General features: G+C 38.8%; 1 protein-coding gene across 1 annotated transcript in view; it reads left to right on the top strand.

Annotated features, from left to right (window-relative positions):
* Positions 1 to 498: 498 nt before the first annotated feature.
* LOC140337757 (SH3 and multiple ankyrin repeat domains protein 2-like) overlaps positions 499 to 16,843 on the top strand; it is a 155,614-nt gene continuing 139,269 nt past the window's right edge. Inside the window, exon 1 of the mRNA XM_072421556.1 lies at positions 499 to 882. The gene's annotated coding sequence lies outside the window, so the exon portion shown is untranslated. The remainder of the gene's footprint in view (positions 883 to 16,843) is intronic.

Below are 16,843 nucleotides of genomic sequence, written 5' to 3'. Positions count from 1 at the left end.
TAGAGGATCCCTGCCTGTGAATGGTTGCTTTAGGTGATTCGGAATAGGGAAAAGTAGATGCTAATTGGTTGCTATTCACATTCCACACTTTGCCATACTGAATTAACTCAAGTTTTCTGGTCAGAGGCAAATTGCTCTTAGCTGAATCTTTTCTTAGAAAATAACAGCTCCAGCATAATATGATGGGATCCCACAGAGATGGACAAGCAGCAGTCCTTCAGTAGAACTAACAAATGCAGCATTAAATTTGTTCTGGAGTTTTCAGTTCCCCTGGATTCTCCCAGATAAGACAGTAAGAGCATATTGATAGGACTGAGATGTGAATGAAAATTTACAGCTCATCCTCCTCCCCTTGTCTTCTCCCGTATGCCAGGTGAGCAGTCAATTATCTCCAGATAGAGAGAAGAGATGTCTGCACAGAGTCCCCTCCTCTCTACCCTCCTCTTCTCATTATCTCCCTCCCTCCTCAGGTCTCCCTCTCAGATTCCACTTGCTTGAACTGTTTCACTGGGAGCAATCAGCTGCGAGAATCGCATGCAGTGAAGACAGGCAACTTCCTTGTATCTGGGGACTCTAGTCCTTATACCTCAACCATAAGGAACTCTAACCCCCCCAACTGCCACTTTGAGGATAGCCACCCTTTACAGGGTACAGAGATATCCTAAAACTGCCTGTTGAGGATACCCCAATTCACAGCTGTTACAACCCTGCAGGACCTCTCTCTTTCTCTAAACTCTGGAGACCCCAAACCTTCTCTGTGTTGTGACTACCCTCATCTCTGATCACCCCAGGACTGTTTTTTTTGGTATATGACCCCTCTTTTCTGACACTGGATCTGTGGACTGTCATTTTCTGATGCATGCCTGGTCAGTGAGAATATTGGTAAGTTTTCTATAAATAATTGTGGCTACTGATCATTCTAATTTAAAAGGTCTGTTTACCTATTTCAGTTTTAGTTAAATGGGGACATGTTCATTGACCCATTTCTATCAGGGAATGATATAGTCACACTGAAGTTCCTGCTGTAATTTTTTAAGTTTTATTATACAGAATGTCACAGAAGCATGAAAAGTTTTGCTTCAGCAGAAAAAAATGAGACCACAATTTATATTTTAGGTGCTGAGAATTTTATTGTAGATTTTGCTTTTTTGTGTTCCTGTGTGATTAGTCCCCCATAACTGCAATATTTACCTTGGTGAATCTGATCAATTTATTTGTTGTAGATCAGTTTCAACTGACAGGACAGCCTGGGACTTTTAGATTTTCAGCAGCTGGAGGACAACGTAGCTGATCTACAAGGTTAGCCAGGAACAGGGAGTTTATTTTATTGTAGAAATAGGTCACTTGTGTGTAAAATTAGTAGTACAGCTTTGAATAGTGATCCACAGAGGCACCAAATTAGGCTGATGTTCCCAGCACAGAAGTGGAGTCAGCCCTTGCCTCTCTGTACCTTGAGAAACAATGCACAGCTATCTGGTTACCTGCCCAGACAATGCTAAGAGTTCTCTTCTTACAGAATAAAAGCTCTTTTATTCCTCTGAATAATGTCTGAGACCCTTTTAGATTCTTCTTCGCCTCCTAGCGTGCAGCTTCTGTGTAGGAACTGTAAAAGCAATGCCCATTCTTACCCAGCTTCAGTTCCCAGGAGTTCAGCCGACATAAATATCTTCTCCGATTCAGTTGACTTGAATTAGCACGCCTTTGTGCACATTGGCAATGTTTCACCACAAGCTCAGGAGGATATTTCACTAGGTTAACATGCATCTTAATGTCATGGGGCTGGTTTATACAAACCTGAGTAAAAATGGAGATTGACCATAGCAGAAAGTCAGCTTACTAATGTAACAAGGAATCTGATATATTTTTCTAATTCTGTTCCCATATCATTAACACTAAATTGTGATGTCAGTGCACTAATTTGAGCCAAGAATACATTAAAAATTACTTTTATTTGATTATAGGAAGAACTAAATTAAAAAAAGACACTGCTTACCATTCACTTCTAAGGTGATAGCAGGGATAGTATAAAGCAAAATATATAGTGGATGCATTGGAATCCCATGTGACTAGATATTGAGGCATTAGTCACCTGATCTCCACTGAAGAGGGAGGGGATAAGAGTTCGGGAAAAAGCAGCTGATTGGCTGATCCTCTCCTTCATCAGAGATCTTGTAAGCACTGTGTTTGATCAGTAACCAGTTGCGTTTCCTAGTGGAGATTAGTCCTATGCATTTATTACAAATAAAGCATAGCATGCAGTTAATAGTTGCATTTTATAGACATGTCACATATTTGATATTTTGGAAGCATTTTCATTTAATTTCTTTGCAGTTCATGCGTGCTGAACATACAGCAATAGGCTCATGTGCAGAAAACAAAAATATATAAATATATCATGGGACATTGGATATAGCATACAGCTAATTTTTTATGTGTACACGGACATAAGGAGTAATAGGAGGTAATTTTAGAAGGATTAAAGTAAATTCATGGATCAAAATGGCACAAGAATTCCAGTAAAGTGTATGTAGTGTCCACTGTTACTAGGAAGGGGTGGTTCATCCTGGGGGGTCACCCCAATACTAACTTAATGAGGTTCTTTTCCTTTTTAGATACTCTTTTAGAAATCTCTAGGGTTGATGAAAAGGGCAAATCAGCCCAACAAAAGTGCAAGATGTGTGGTGACCATGTACATGGCTGTTATTTTATGCTTATACCCAAAATTCTTACAAAACACGTATACTTCATGACCCTATCATTGTATAGTATTGTATGTTTATTTTTTACTATTTATTATATTTTGTCTTTTTTCTCTTTACTACTGTTAGACCTTTCAGAGATCTCCATTCGCTCTCCATTCGTTGTGCATATCAGGTGATCTCTCTGTTGAGGTTCATTCATTCCAAATGCAATTTCATGCGGTTTACTGTGCCTTGAACTGCAGATGGTAATTGGACAAATGAAATAATCGGGTTGATTACTGTTCTTGGCGATCATCACAGCATCAGGCATATGTAGCATAGGAATGGTATTGCAACAATGATAAAACCTCATGTAATGGTTAAAGCTGATTGCCAGGTAGATAGTTCCAGATACAAAATTCTGTAGTTATATAATTATATATTAGTTATAATAACATTCTAAATGTCGTCTTAAATGCTACTAGTAGGTGCTGTAATCTACCGTCATATCTGCCTCTGGCAAACCTACTGACAAGAGGTTAGAGGGCTTGTACTTCTACTCCTTTATTTTGTGCTTGTTATGTGTTTGTATGGGTCTTTGACCAGGCTGTGTTGCTCAGTTCTAGTGCAGCCAAAAGATCCAGGATATGGCTATGCTGTTCAGTAGGGATGCCCAAATTCAAGACTGGCTGAACAACTTTTCTGAATTTTTGGCATGCAAAAAAGTTCACAAATAAAACTTGCTTTATCCTTGTATGTGACTGCTTGTGCAAAGTTCAGAGTCGAAAAAAAAAACTGCCGTATGCTTCCAAAATCTATGTGCCAATTGGACCTGTTGCCATCAAAGTCATTTTTTTTTTAATATCCTGCAGTTTTGTTGCATTGACTTGCAGTTTCTGTTCAATGTGATTGCATGGAGCCCTTCAACATGTGAACACATAGTATATGTGGTTTTACATTTTGTGAACTGTGTACAGACTGGAATAATTTCCTAATATTTGTAAGCCTGTTAACGTCCAGTAGTTCTCTAAACCAGTGTCATTTGGCACAGCAAACTGTGCAAAGTAGTATGTGGTGATCATGTGAATTTCAACAGTATAGTAAGCTGCATTTCTGGCAGGAATAAAAATGTATTTTCGGTAGTCCGTTCCGGCCTAATGCCCCCCTGGTTGTTCAAGCCTAATCCTGGCCAGCAGGGGTCAGCAAACTCGCGGGTCTTGAGCCTCCTTGTTATGCCTCCCTTCACTATTTACCATGGCTGGCGTTAACACTTCTGCCGCCGGATTAAGGGGACCTTTCCTCCGTATGCATTGCAGAGAAGAGGGATTTCCTTTCAGCAGCCTTCCCTCTTCTCCGTATGCATTGCGGAGGAGAGGGATTTCCCTTCAGGGGCGTTCCTGGTTGAGGGCGGAGCCATAAGCCCAGGACTAGGGAGAGAGTCTGGCCTGGTGTGCCTTCTTGACCTCCTAAAATGGCCTAGTAGACAAAAAGTTTGCTGACCCCTGGTTTAAATAGACTTTAACTGTTTTTTGTCTGTAGCATTAATAGTAATTTTAATTGAAAATACATGAATTGAATGATTTGAAGGTGCTATATTGTATTGACAGTATAGCGTATGTGTGGGTGTACATTTTTAATGAAATAAGAACACCATTCATGTATTGAAATGCTGTGTGAGTCCCGGAGTACTGTAAGCCAGGCCTGCATGTTGACCCTTCCCAGCTGGCCTGTAAACTTGGTCTTGTAGATTGATGATATGGCACATGGCATCCTCCCCAGAAAAAGGAGAAAGCTTGGGGAAGATACCAAAGCATAGAAAGTGGAAGCTGGGTATATGTTTTTCTACTTGAAAATATCAGTGTGCCTTTAATGAGTGAATGCTAACCCATCCTCCCTAAAGCATCTCAAGGAAATCTACACTAAAATCTCCCACCCTGTCTGATTATTTATCCCAGAAGGACAACCTTCATTTTCCCCAGTGCTTACAGTCTGTTCAACAGCATTCTTTAGTTCTGTATGCATCGGAAGCCCTCATAGATTTGCATGGAGGGTCTACATTTTTGTAGAAAGGCACTGTTAAGTTATTAGAACAGTATTTCAGGAGGGTAGGCTAGTATGAGTTTTGTTAAAGGTACAGCCACAGTAGCTGCCCTTTAAGAGACATGGAAGTTCTGTTTTGCTACATAAAGCTTGGTACAGGTGCACTTTATCCTAACAGCTGTGTTCAAAGTAACTGATAAATTATTTTGTATATCATGCAAGTCTTTTTAAAGCATAGCTACATTGGTGAAGGGAGGTGGTTATCCAAAAGGAAGTCTGGGGGACGATGAGAGTATGTTTTCATTGGTTTGTGGAGTCTCTGAAGTGTTTAACTCTGCAAAAAAGCAACCACTATTGTAAGCCAAAATAGACTAATATGTTGGGGAACAGATAAAGGGCATAAAGGTTTTTTCTATTTTATTTTTATGTGTGTAATACAATATGATAATACCCATTGCTTGGCTGTGTGCGCTAAGCAAATGCAAGGCTAAACCTTCTGAGTTTATTCAAAAAAAGATGATTGAAGCAGATTCTGACAGATAAGGGTTTTTAAGGTAAAATCTTCTCCTCCACCAAATAAACTTGTAAATCTGCAATCATACGCCGAGTCTGCTCCAAACACATTTAAATATTAAACATACAGTACATTATTTTTAGTGTTTAATTGGATGTGTTCTAACTGGACTGTTTAACTCTGTATCTGCGAAAAAGTGGTTTGGATATACTGGGGGGAGCAAAATTGTCAGCTGTTTGTTTCATTGTATATGCAAGTTTCATTGTAAATGCAAGTTTCGGATTGCAAAATGTGATCCACTAAACAAAAACCATGTGCTTGGAAAAAAAGTGTAAGTGCAAAAACACCACACAAAAAACTCTAATGGGGTACTATTGCGATCCCTCCTCTAAAGAGGAAGGGCCACCCGGGATTCCCCAGACCCACCAGGACGAGGCTTCTGACGAGGGCTGGGTACTAAGGCCACCCAGCCGAAGTTGGAACGGACCTACTAGCCCGTCTGACCGAAGTCAGACAGGGTGCTTTCCTGTATGGGACTGCGTAGGCAGTCCCAACAGATACTAGACTGGGAGCTCTCCAAAAGAGAGACTCCCAGTAATGGAGAGTACTTGACCAAAGTACTCCCCAAGACTTCAGGGCTAGCCCATAAGGGTATAGCACCCTTCATCAAAGTGGCACACAAATACCACACCAGTGACTCAAGTTTCGGATTAGTTATTACAGCCAATGGAGGGGTTTTCATTTGGTATGTAGGTTCACACTGAAAACAACAGACATGCCTTGCTGTCAAGTCAACCTACTACCTTCTGGCACCCTTCTCTACCGCCACTACCAATTTCTAGTCTGATTGACGAACTAAAAGGATGCTTTTCAGAAAGTCCTTTCACTTGTTTCTCTCTGCTCTTCAGCTGCAATGTGTAGATGTTTAATTAAACTCTCTTTAGCAGCCAGTTATTATTGGTTATGTGACTGCTCTTTAGCAGCCACTTTGCATGTGTCTTGTGACCATTCAGGTTTTATGTGTAGTGGTTTATATATCTAATTTCCAACTGTGAACTTTTATCATATTTTGTGCAACCCATTAGTTTGCAGTGCTGATAGTTTTTGACTCGTGGCTGTTGACAAATGCAAGCATTTTCAAGCCAAGCATTACTGTTTCCTAAATAGCTCAATAGAAAGGTTGCCAGAAGCTAACACGAAACCCTTCTCACATTCAAACCATAGCATTTAAAACCTTTTATGTAAAAGTTGATCTACAATAGAAAATTTGAACATGTTTCCGTATTAGAAACTTTGCTTTCTTTTCCTGTTCCAATGCCAACCATATTATCCTCAGTAGAATATTGGTGAAGATCCCCAGTAAATACGCAGGCTGCAATAAAAATCTGACAGAGGTTCAAATCATACCCCAGCCTATGCAAAACCTAAATGTTTTGGCTATTGGTATTCTATAACCTGTTTAAAATACTATTTATCCTAAACATAAGATTTAAGGTGACTCTGATAGTCTATCTAAACTAGTAAAAGAAGAAGGATTTTTGCCTGGTGGATGATGAGTAAAATCTTCTCTCTCTTGTATATTTTCACAAGCTGATGTTAACCAGTGTTGAACATGTGTAGAATATTGTCCCACAGTAATGACAAAGGGGTCAACATGAGGAACCACATAGCCTAGTGGGAGATGCACTGACTAAAGCTGCGTACACACGTGCAATTTTTGTCGTTGGAAAGGATCTTTCACGACGCCGTTATTGCTCTATGGAGAGGGGAGCGACGGAGCGGCACCCTGCTGCGCGCTCTCCCCCTTCCCTTTCATTAGGATCGGTTGTCGTCCATCGTCCGTGGATCCGGCAGGACGGTTGTTTGGACGATGGACGACACCGACTGTACACACGGCAGATTTTGGCCCGATATTTGGCCGATGCCGATTATCGGGCAATAAAAATCTGACGTGTGTACGCAGCTTAAAAGTGTTTATTAGTGGTAGAGGCTTGAACTTTAAAGTGAGACTAACTTACCCTTAAACTAGATACTAACATCAAAATAGCTCCTAAAACTAGGAGCTTTCATTGTGAAACACCAATACTATCAAACTTCTCACCACTACACCGCTGGATTATCTTGCTAAAATCTTGGTACCAAGAAACCCTAATCCAGCGGTTCTTTGTCCAGCTAGTTGTTGATTATTGTATAGTTTACTAAAACAATTTGCATAACAGAGTGTGCTAAGTATTTGATCAAGCTTTTCCTATAGCTGCTCAGAATTTATGCATTCAGAGTAAAATGTCTCCTTTCATTAGCATAAAAATGAATATTTAGCAGGTATAAATAGCACTTGGATTATTTAGCAGTAGTGATCTTTAAAGGAGCACATTGTTCTGGAACATTGTTTGGCTGATGATGGGGTGACCTTGTTGTCACTGTGTGGAAAGAATCTCTGAAATGTCTTTATTGCATTGATAAATGAATCACCTGCATCATAGCCCTTCTGTAGGGAACACAGATTCATTGTGTTTGCCAGATGTGCATTGAAAATTAACCTGTCCAAACTCCATCTTCATCTAGAATTGCATAAGCTCAATGTCATTTCGACAGGAGAGTAACCTTCTGTAAAAAGAGAACAACAAAATTTGTTAACGTACACCTGTAACGGCTTATATGTGGTGTGAAAGGTTCATAAAGTAAGCAAAAAATTAACCTAATTAATTTTCTCTGAGTATGTCAAATCCACTTTCATTTGATAGTTACTGATTTTACAAGCTATATGTTTGTGAATCAACAGTGACTGCTTATAGCAAGTAAGCAAAGCACTGCAGCATTGTTGCCCCACCAGAATAGAAAGCTGCACTATACCAGGGGACCTTACTGAGAGGAGGCATTTGTAGAACCTAGCGGGGGGATGAAGGAAAAACTGTGAATTAGATTAGGCAGTAGGCATGTGTTTTTTTTTTTTTTTTTTTTCATTCAGTTGCAACTGACTTTTGTAAGAATGAAAGCAGAAAGATTTGTTTGCTTCTTAGTGACCTTTGTATAGGGTCAAAACAGCAAAAAAAACAAAACATGTAAAATAAAGAGGTTTTCTGTTTACAGGTTTGGTGGCCTTTGTGTTAAATATGCTGTGCTTTTTATTTTAAGACATTTTAGACAATTTTTCGCTTATATCATTGTGGCAAACATTTGGCAAAGAATAAAACCAACTCCACAAAAACATGGTTTGAGTTGAAAGACAACCGCTTACAGAGGGGTACCCTTGAAATGATCTTTAGGTCTTAGGGAACTCCTATTTCAAATATTATATCCACGGCTCACAGTACATTAGCTTGGTGGTCATTGGGAACAATGCTTCTTATATTTCTGGCCAGTGGAAAGAATGTCACCCATGCAGGTAACCAAAAAGGTCATTGGTGTATGTTAAACTGACCTGAAAGGTAAACATTGCTCATTGTTCAAGGAACTCTAGCAAACTCTGGAGGAGCCCTAGGGTTGGGAAACACAGGTATAGAGGCTGGTATAGGTAGACAACTGTATATTAATGCCCATTGTTAGGAATGGTATGTGCAACAAGCACATATAGTTGGTGGCCCTTTTGCCTAAATGGTTAAAGAAAAGCTCCATCAGGACTATCTGTGTTGAAGGACGGACCCTTTCAAAACATTTTACACAGCTAACATTTTAGGATTTAGCTCTCCAAGGGTCCACAGCATTGTACTAGATTTGCTATTTTCCATTATCATTTATTATACAGCTATGCACAGATTTACTAGAATGTTAGAATAATGTCAGTGTTCACAGCCACTGCACCAAGTTTCATATCAAGATATTTGTAGTTAAGAGCTTGCAAGATTATTGCCTATGTGATGCAGTCACCTGGGACTAATTAGCTGGATGCTGCCCAAGTAAAATAGTAGGAGTGACCATATAGGCAGGTTATCTGCAAATGTGTGTATTGTTCTCAAGCAACCTTTAAAGAGACAATATATCCTTTTTTAATTACATTAGTGTCAATAAAATCACTTTGTTTCAGCTGATTCTAGGTCCTCTATGCTGTAGTACCTGACTCCAAGTGAAAGTTTAAAGAAAACCTTTCTGGCAGAAGCACGACACAAGTGGGTCAGCATAACCACCAAGGAATTAGAATATATAAAAGGAGGTCAGCAATAGCAGCTACTGAGGTCCTAATAAAGGTTTACTTTACAATTCAACTCCATGCTTTTTTATGTCATTACAGTTCTTTCAAAAAGAGTGAAATTGCTGTAATATATGCCTTCAATCTGAAGCTGTTTTCAGGAGTTTTCTTGTCTGAACAATGTCCTGTCAGTTAACCATGTGGACTGAGGAAAGTCTGTGGGTTCAGGCATCATGGCCTGGGTGCATATGGTGCTTTGTGCATAATTTAGGACCACCCAATGACAAAAGAAGGCCAAAAATGCAGGGCACAGTATGTTGTGTGACTAGCCAGGTGACCTTAAAAAGTGCAAATACCAAAAGAACATACTGCTTGTGGGCCTCAAAGGGTGAGGGTGTTCCACGGGGAGGGTTGGGGGTATGGGTAGCATGCAGCCCAAGCAGTTGGGTTTTAAAGCTAGACTATAGGCAGCTATCCAAAATCCCCATGTAACCTTATGTATTCCTTAAATGTACATTATATAAAAGGGACAGGCTTGGTAATGCTATACCATGCACAAAACAGGGATGTTAAGGAACAGTCGAAGCAAGTTTATCTAAAGCTTTTATTTGGCAAGGCAATAAAAATATATTTCAGCACAGGAGGGCTTTGAACAGCATGTTAGTTGCTCATCTGTGCTGCTAACTAAATTCAGGTCAGTTTCTAATAGAATCCTCTAATAGATTCCCAACAACATTTGTACCTCTTTAGCTTTATTTTAGCAATTGGCCTTATCGCAGAACAGCAGGCTTCTACAACAAAGCCTACATTGTTTTGTGAGATGCAGGAAATATTCTTAAAGTGGACAGTAAAACGGTGTTATTGCAGACCTCATTCTAAATGTTCTAGTTACCTGGATGTCTCTTATCCATAGAATATTTGCATCAGAAAAATGTTTGGATTCCTTATCTCTATCAACTGGGTCAGTGATTCAAAAAACATTGCCACAAAGTATTGGTGTGATGGGTTTACAACTAGAATTTTCAGCCTGAGTGGCTAGAAATATAAAAAATAAAGATACATACAAATAATTTACATTTGGTGTTTCTGTCCAGGGGGTCCATGGGTACGCTAGAGTTTGGTGTAGCCTAACATTAGGTATATAGTGACATTTTAATATGGAATTATAATTCTTCTCACTATTTGGTTGCCTTGCAGATATTATTTAGGTCTTAGAGTTTTACAGTATAGATCCAGACAGAATCCTGTAAATCTTTTTGAGGCATTCAATTTGTGGTTTCTTTAGCTTTCTTCCACTACAATTTGCGCCGTTACCAGGCAACCCGTATAATCATCTAGGTCTTTGCTCATCATGGTTGACGGTGACAGTTTGACAGGTTCCCTGCCTGGGTCAGTTCCAGGACACCGCTCCTGTAAAATATACTAAAAACATGCCAGGTAAATTTACCATGTTCATAAAATTCCTAATCTGTTTGCTTTATCCTTGGATTTAGAAAGATAAACCTGCCTTGTGAAACAATAATGTTTCATTTTCAAATTGGATATAAGGAGATTGATATGAAGTACCTAAAATATGCCAATAAACAATACAATATTTCTTCTCTTTTTGCTGACTATTATATGAGCAATTGCAATTAAATTCAATTGTTTTTTTTTATGGAATATAACATCTCCTGTAACAAGTATTTTTATACTCCTTGAAAAAGGTTCTGGTATTATTATTATTACTAATAATATTTAATGTACAGCGCTGCGTAATATGTTGGCGCTATATAAATCCTGTTTATTATTAATAATAATAATAATAATAATAATAATAATAAACAGGATTTATACAGCACCAAACATAGTACAAAGTGATGTACATTAAATAGAGGTTGGAAATGACAGACAAATACAGATAGTGACGAAGGTGGAGAGGACCCCAAAGAGCTTACAATCTAGGAGGATGGGGGAAGTAAAACACTTCTTTATGAGTAGGGTAATGTAACAAATAGGGATTCAGACCACATTATGAACTTGAAAGAAACTCAAAACTGTCCTCAAAACCTAAACTAATAAGAATTTATATTTACACCTAAAATGTAGAAGCTGTTCAGTGGTCAAGTCTCTAGTTTTAAAAGGAACTTCCATTCATAAAAACAGCTACAGAAAGTTATGTTCACATAAATCAACATATATATAATGCATCCTTTGTTCAGCAACATCTTTTATTCTTCAAAAGTCTTCTTATTTTCTTGCCCTATCTTTAATTATAGAGCTATGTGTGTCCCAATTTGGGAGCCTATATAGTTTAAAGCAGATGTAACCGGACTTAGAAAAGCAGGGATCCCTTCCCGCTACATTCAGATACTTGAAGATCTACCATGATAAGTCGTGTTTGATTTCAGATTTTAAACTTGGAGCAGTTAATGTGATTATGCAGTGACACGGTGATTATGTGACTGTGCTCTCCCATCCATTTCCTTTGGGCTCTGGGCAATATCCATGCATTATAAAATGACCCTTCTGTACAGGAATCTTCAAACGTATGGTTTGCTATGCGTTAGGGTCATTTTAGGCATACCTGATGACAACGTAGAACCACTTACCACATTCACTAATACACATCTGGATGGATCCAAGCAAGTAGTATTCTGTTGTATTGTATGCAGCATAGAAAAAAAATGATATGGGCCCCTGATCATCTGCCTTGTCTGCACCCTTTGTAGGTAAAAACTTGTCTCATCAGATTTAGTGGGTGATTAGACTAAAGCTAGGTACACACTTGCAATAATTATCATTAGAAAACGAACGACTAATGATTATGCACAATTATTTTAAACAATCGTATAGTGCACAATTCTGTACATGTAACAATACGATCGTTCAAATATAATCCACCAATAGTGTACACACGCTAGATATGATCGTTTGAGCGATGCAGGAAGTGACGTGTTCCGGAGAAAGTGTACTGCAGAACCATCACTGAACAACCGTACACACAATAGAAGGTGAACGATCGTCACTCATCAGATTAGACCCGCTGGGATGGTCGTTTGTTTCCAGCGACAATCCTCGTTCATCTGCGGCGTTGGTCAGTCCTTGTGCACTTTTTTTGTTAACGATTATTGGGCAATCGGTCGTTTGTCAGTCGTTTCCAACGATAATGATTGCACGTGTGTACGTAGCCTTAAGCATTTAATTTCAGTAGAACCAACCCTATTGAGGAAAGTAGGTATTTTTTTTTCTAACACAATATCCTAATTAGTGACCATTTAGATTGCTGATATAGTACGGTCACTTGAGAGATATGGTAGTCAAAGGGTGTTCCAAGGTTTTGTGGAACCCCCACAAGTATATGTGAAAATTCAGGTTGCCTAGCAACTAACTGGGAGTTATAGTGACAGAAAAGACAACATATATGCAGTTAGAATTAACATATATTGGAAAATACCTTTTAATGTGTTTTTAACCCCTTTTGATTATATGGTAATTCATTTAAAAAATAGTCCACAATCTTAGTACTCAGTTCTTTTATAAGCACTAAAATTCCTGAAAAGCGCCAGCTGAAAACTGTTCTTTCATTAGTCTTTGTGAAACATCTCTGAGTCTGTTCAGAATATTTCTGCAATTTGTGAAGAATAGGCACCAGTTACGCCCTTCTCATTGTTGTAAGAAGCACAATTGATTTTCTGTGTGGATTGTTCCTGGATGAATTTTTGTAGCGTGTGTGGTAAAGATTTGTTATGTGGGTGCTTTTGAATGAACACGTATAAAAATGTTTCACACACTAAAATTATAATAGACAGAGTCTAAATGATAACATAAATCAGGAGCAGCATGTGGACAGGAATACCCTCTGTTCCATGTGTATGTTTTTTTTTTATTGTAGTTAAATCTTGTTATGAAAGAAAATAAATCTAATTTTCTCTATATGGCATGTTGGCAGAGTACATTTGTAAAGTGACCAGTCTATAATTGTAATCGTAGGTTTATTGTAGGAGTGAGAGTCAGAATAACAACAAATGAACCCTCAAAAACCCAGTGCTCAAAAGTCAGAACTTGATGTGCATTGTAATGAGTGACATAAGTATTTGATCCCTTCGCAAAAGATGACTTAGTACTTGGTGGCAAACCCCTCGTTGGCAGTCAGAGGTCAGACGTTTCTTGTAGTTGGCTACCAGATTTGCACACATCTCAGTAGGAATTTTGTCCCACTCCTCTTTGCAGATCCTCTCCAAGTCAAGTAAGGTTTCGAGGCTGATGTTTGGCAACTCTCCCACAACAGATTTTCTATCTATGGGCTAGGCCACTCCAGGACCTTCATGTGCTTCTTCTTGAGCCACTCCTTTGTTGCCTTGGCCGTGTTTTATTGGTCATTGTCATGCTGGAATACCCATCCACGACCCATTTTCCATGCCCTGGCTGAGGGAAAGAAGGTGCTCACCCAAGATTTGATGGTACATGGCCCCATCTATTGTCCCTTCGATGCGGTGAAGGTGTCCTGTCCCCTTAGCAGAAAAACACCCCCAAAGCATAAAATGTCCACCTCCATGTTTGACGTTGGGGATGGTGTTCTTGGGGTCATAGGCACCATTCTTCCTCCTCCAAACACGGCGAGTTGAGTTGATGCCAAAGAGCTCAATTTTGGTCTCATCTGGCCACAACACTTTCACCAAGTTCTCCTCTGGATCATTCAGATGTTCATTGGCAAATTGCAGAAGCGCCTGTACATGTGCTGTCTTGAGCAGGGGGACCTTGCGGGCTCTGCATGGTTTCAGGCCTTCACAGCACAATGTGTTACCAATTGTTTTCTTGGTGACTTTGGTCCCAGTTGCCCAGAGATCATTGACTGACAAGTTCCCCCCTGTAGTTCTGGGTAGCTTCGTCACCGTTCTCCTGATCATTGCAACTCCACAAGGGGAGATCTTGCATTATTCTGTTTCTTCCATTTGCTAATTATCACACCAGCTGTTGTCACCTTCTCACCAAGCTGGTTGGCAATAGTCTTGTAGCCCAGTCCAGCCTTGTTTATGACTACAATCTTGTCCCTGACATCCTTGGACAGCTCTTTGGTCCTGGCCAGGGTGGCTAGTTTGGAATCTGATTGATTGATTGCTTCTGTGGACAGGTGTCTTTTATACAGGTACTGTATCAAGCTTGGATTAGGATCACTCCCATACAGAGGGTGCTCCTAATCTCAGCTCGTTACCTGCATACAGTGAAGACACCTGGGAACCTGAAATCTTATTGCTTGATAGGGGATCAAATACTTATTTCACTCATTACAAGGCCCATCATGCTCTGAATTTTGAGGATTGGGTTTTTTAGGGTTCTTTTGTTGTTATTCTGTCTTTTAACAGCTACAATAAACCTACCATTACAAAATATAGACTGGTCATTTCTTTGTCAGAGGGCAAACATACAAAATCATCAGGGGATCGAATACTTCTTTCCCTCACTGTATATATATGGTAGTTGCAGCCACTTCCCTTGCTGACCCATATTTTTAGCTGTTTTGCCCACAGGAGACAAGCTACCATATATAGTACAGCAGGTATAAGTTTTTTTTTTTTTTTTTTTTTTTTTTTTACTTTTAGTATACTATCTACAGTAGCAATATAGATAAGACCCCTTTAGAGTGATGATTACCAAGGCCACATCCCAAATTGAACAGACTACAAACTACTATCTACAGTAGCCCTTAAGAAAACTTTTTGGTATTTGGGTACATGTAAAGCGCTTCCTGAACTTTCACTTTACATGTTACACTTGCTTAAGAAAAAGCAGAAATGATTAAATTATGGGAGTGTCCATTGCTTGTTTTTTTTTTTTTTTTGTTTTGTAAAGCCAACCTATAAAGCAATCTGGAAGTCTTGAGCCTGCTTGCCTTTTTCCCGATCATTAACTCAGTAGATGGTGATTCTAAGACTGGCCCTATAGCAGGTGTGAACATTTAATAAAATAAAGAAAACAAAACCTATGTATTGTATGTTTAGTTTGTTGCTTTGGGACACCAAGACATTCCCATTTATACATTTTTTTATGTACATCTAAAGGCTCCTGTTTGACCAAGAAATTCTCAAACGGTGTCCAAGTAGGGGTCCAAAGGAAAACAACTTCCCTTTACCTCTCATCAGTAGGCAAACCCTTTTTCAAGATACTTTTATAATACTTAGGACCCTATTTATAAAACAGGGAATTTGACATTACCTTCCTGATGGGAATCAGATACTGCCATTGACAAACATGGACTTGGAGGATTCCCACCAGATAATGCTTGATGAAACGTCAAATCCCCTGTTCTATAAACAGACCCCATAGTGTTATTAACCAATAGAAACCTGAAGGTGAAAGGAAAAGATTTTACCAGGATTTTGCTTCATCTCTTATAAAGGGGGATATTCAGAAGAATGGAAGGAAACTGCAAATATTTATATATATTTATATTAAATAGGATGCTATAATTATATAACATTTGTTGTGCATTTAGGCTGTTTAGTATTAAGCAGGAGTTTTATGTTTCATTTAAGGGCCCTTTAAGTGTTAATTACAGTTTTCATATATCAGGGAATGTAACTAGAGGAAACATTAGCCAAGGTTGACTGGATAGTTAATATATGACTAGATTTGTTTTCTTCAAATGTTGCAGGCTGATTTTTTTATTTTTTTTTATTTTGTGAGATTACACATGAGAATTTCAGTAAATGCTGATCCTAAAAATAAAAATGAAAAAGTATATTGACTAAAGTGTATGTAGCAGTTCTCCATATCTGTTAGGAATTTAAGATGCTGGTCCTGGATATTAAAGGCCTTTAGGCAAAAAACACAATTCCTGAATATTAATGTATTTTAAAAGGCCAGTCCAGTACCTGGGTCTGCATACCTGGATTGGTTTTAATACAAAAGAAACAGTAGGAGAATTGAAAAGTAGGTGGGAGCTAAAATCTAGCAAGATCTTGTTGGAGTACCCAAGAAATCTATGGACCCGAGTGACTGGTAATAGCAGACTACCTACCAAAACTAAAATATCAGTTCTAAATAGACTGAACCTTTAAAATTACTGTTTGCCAAAACTTACTCACACTTTTGACAAGAGAATTTTTGAATGTGGTCATCACTGCGGCCAGTAATTTTCATTTACCATTGATTCTCCAAAAAGACTATGTTTAGACTGGTGTTCAGAATGAAAGAAAAATAAAGTAGTCATTTAACGTTTCTACCGTATCATCTAGTAGCTGTCTTTCTTGTAATATGCTATTTACTTCCTGGGTTAGTAAAAAGGGGAAAAAGGTTTGTAAACCACAAATGAATGACAGATCAAAAGCTTTTCCAGCATTTACCATTCTACTGTTGAAATAAATTAAAAAGCTAGCACTGAGATATCTTGTCTTTCTTTTTTTATTTTTTTCAACACGTAACAAATAAGATGCCTACCGTGTTTCCCCGATGATAAGGCAGGGCCATCAAATAAGACAGCCCCCCCTTTTTAGGTAAAAA

This window comes from Pyxicephalus adspersus, chromosome 9 (genome assembly GCF_032062135.1).
Source record: "Pyxicephalus adspersus chromosome 9, UCB_Pads_2.0, whole genome shotgun sequence".
Taxonomy (NCBI): Eukaryota; Metazoa; Chordata; class Amphibia; order Anura; family Pyxicephalidae; genus Pyxicephalus; species Pyxicephalus adspersus.
The sequence above is the reverse complement of the archived record's forward strand: the minus strand, read 5'-3'. Positions and strand labels throughout refer to the sequence as shown.